General features: G+C 35.0%; 1 non-coding gene across 1 annotated transcript; it reads left to right on the forward strand.

The window, feature by feature from the left end:
* The first annotated feature begins 3226 nt into the window (after positions 1-3226).
* TRNAN-GUU lies at positions 3227-3298 on the forward strand. Its single transcript has one exon. It is a non-coding gene; the product is annotated as a tRNA-Asn (tRNA).
* The last annotated feature ends 79 nt before the right edge of the window (positions 3299-3377 follow it).

The raw sequence follows: 3377 nt of genomic DNA on the forward strand, positions 1-3377 counted from the left end.
TGGGTAGAATCGATATCAGTCCATAGACTTCTTTTAATAATTCTAATTTCGAAAAAGAATTGATAGTTTCTACCTCTACCCTATCTATTATCATTTCAACGATCAACTTCCCCCATAATGATATCTATACTACCTAATATCGTCATGATATCAGCCAATTTCATTTTTTTAACTAGCCGAGGAAGAATTTGCAAATTAATAAACCCCGGTGGACGGATTTTCCATCTCCAGGGGAAAAGGCTATCATCTCCTACTAGATAAATCCCTAATTCACCTTTTGGGGCTTCTACTCTTACATAAAGCTCTTGTCTTGACAACTCAAAATTGGGCGAAGGTTTTTTAACAAGAAATTTATACTCAAAATCATTCCATTCAGAATTATTTTCTTTCTTAAGGCGTCAGACTTCTAAATTTTCATAAGGTCCTCCAGGAATTTTTTTTCTACAGCTTGTTGAATTATTTTGATGGATTCCCTCATTTCACCAATTCGTACTAAATAGCGAGCTAACGAATCCCCTTCTTTTTGCCATTGGACTTTCCAATCAAATTGGTTGTAAGACTCATAAGGATCTACTTTACGAAGATCCCATTGTATTCCAGAAGCTCGTAACATTGGTCCCGATAAGCCCCAATTTAATGCTTCTTCTCCGCTAATAAAACCTACTCCTTCAACTCGATCTAAAAAAATTGTATTCTGTGTAATAAGTTGTTGATATTCAACAACTCCGCGTAAAAAATAATCACAGAAATCTAAACATTTATCGATCCATCCATAAGGTAGATCGGCGGCTACTCCTCCGATGCGAAAGTAATTGTGCATCATTCGCATACCTGTAGCAGCTTCAAATAGATCATATATTAATTCTCTCTCTCTAAAAATATAGAAAAAAGGAGTCTGTGCGCCGAGATCCGCCATAAAAGGTCCAAGCCATAGCAAGTGAGAAGCTATCCGGCTTAATTCTAACATAATTACCCTAATATAGCTGGCTCTTTGTGGTATTTGAATATTCTCCAAGAATTCTGGTGCATTTACTGTTATTGCTTCTGTAAACATAGTAGCTAAATAATCCCACCTTGTTACATAAGGTAAGTATTGTACAATAGTTCGGTTTTCCGCGATGTTTTCCATTCCTCTGTCTAAATAGCCTAATATGGGTTCACAATCAATAACATCCTCACCATCGAGAGTAACGATCAGTCGAAGAACACCATGCATTGATGGGTGTTGAGGGCCCATATTGACTATCATGAGATCTTTTCTTGTAAGCGGTAGACTCATATCCTTTCTTCCTTAATTCATTATTCCATGAAAATGGATTATTCCATGAATTCCTCAAAGCGAGGCTCATCAAAATGAAAAATCTAAGACTACTATAAGACTACTAAAAAAATAATAAAACAAGAAAAAAATTTGAACGATTAAATTACTGCTCCCGAATATTCATCTGACCGGTTAATTTCTTATAACGTACTCTATTTTTCTTTGCCAAATAAGCCAGCAAACGTCGACATTTTCCCAAAAGTCTTCGTAGACCTCTTTCCGATGAAAAATATTTTTGTGTAATTCCAAATGTGAAGCAAGTCTCCGTATCTTATTGGTGAAACTGAATACTTGAAATTCAACAGAACCCCTGTTTTCTTCTTTTTCTTCTTTAACCATAAATCCAAAAAAAATCTACCTCCTTTCTTTTCCATGTATTTTTCTGATCAGGAAAAATACAAAATTATGTCAGTTATTTTGAAGTTATTCTAATCTCGTACACACACAAATTTGCAATTATTCATCTACTACTGGAATTTGGATTTATTTTATCGATGCAAATTGGATTTGGATAGAAGGGTACATTCTTTCTAATATTTTAGATAGAAGAAATGTTTCTTCTATCTAAAATATCAGAAAGAATTTTGCTGATTTATTTATTGCTATATGCAATTTATGGAATTGATACACCATTTAATTGATATCATTTAGCAAAATGAAACACATCATATGCATCCATCTTTTGGCTCGAGAATTTCACGGGATAGAGATATGGTATAAGAAATAGACTATTAAGTAACTCTAAATGAATTGTGGATACATCTGTATCCTTAACATACTGAAACGATTGTCATTATTCGTATCAAACCAATAGCAATTCATACAAACTAAATCTTCTAATCAATGGTGGGCCAATAATGATTTTTTTTGCATATGTATTAAGACGCTTGGCCTGATTTCGAAATTATCCAGAGTTTTATATGTTGTTTTCATTGCAAAATGATGGGTCTCCTTCCATAACTTTCCAATTACGAGTACGAGAATTGAAAGACATGAAAATTCTCAATTCTCTACGGCGTCTAGTAGATAGAAACAAGAAAATCAGAAGAATCTTTCTCTCTATTCACTATCATTCCGCGTCTTCGACTTCTATTAGTTTCTTTTCTTCTTTAGTGTAATAGCTATAGTTTGATATAAGAATCCATTTCTCAAAGTAATGGAAACCATTCTCTTATAGGAAATGGTTCGAAAATCGCTATTCCACCTTTTAGGTATCGTGAAAAGTGATACCTGTGAAGATCGTGCATTTCAGTCAAATTCAGATCCGTTTTTCGAGTCCATGATATAATATAACCAAATTGGATAGATCTTCCACCTGTTTAGCTAAGAAAGAATAGATACAGAGGTGGATAATAGATCGATATGAAGATCATGAGCTGCCCCATAATGAAATCGCCAGTAGTCGCGAATATCTCCTTCTTCCCTAATCCAAGATTGGAGAAAGAAGATCTAAGAGGGACCTATGGAGAATGTAGTTAGAAATCCATAATAGAGTCCGACCACAACGACCGAATTAATTATCCTCATCGAGAAACTTAGACTACTAAATAGAAAAGATTTGAAAATCATGGCATGGGTCTCCTTTTTTTCTTTCTTTAGAGTTTTTTATATGCACAATTTCTCGATGTTTCGATGAGAATTTCTTGACTTTCCATATATAGAAAGAGATAGACTATAAATGACATCTCTTATGTCAATAAGATCAAAGGGATGGATATTAAATGATAGGAAGTGCTAGGAAGTGAAATAGAATGAAATAGAGCCACTTTGGGCTTCCCTATGAAATGAGGCATGGAACGGAGCCACTACGAAGAAATTATGGGAGTTACGAAAGAAGCTTCGGACTCATATTGTTCATGGGTTGAGAGCGGGAGTTGAACTCTAGGAGGTCGAATTCCCCCTTGTTCCTCAGTAGCTCAGTGGTAGAGCGGTCGGCTGTTAACTGACTGGTCGTAGGTTCGAATCCTACTTGGGGAGATTTTATTCATTCTTTAATGTAAGAATAAAGAATTGAATTAAAGGGCTTGCTTTGACCCTTAGGAGTAGGTAACCCGTT

The sequence above is a fragment of the Triticum dicoccoides genome, chromosome 3A, assembly GCF_002162155.2.
Source record: "Triticum dicoccoides isolate Atlit2015 ecotype Zavitan chromosome 3A, WEW_v2.0, whole genome shotgun sequence".
In the NCBI taxonomy this organism is placed as follows: domain Eukaryota; kingdom Viridiplantae; phylum Streptophyta; class Magnoliopsida; order Poales; family Poaceae; genus Triticum; species Triticum dicoccoides.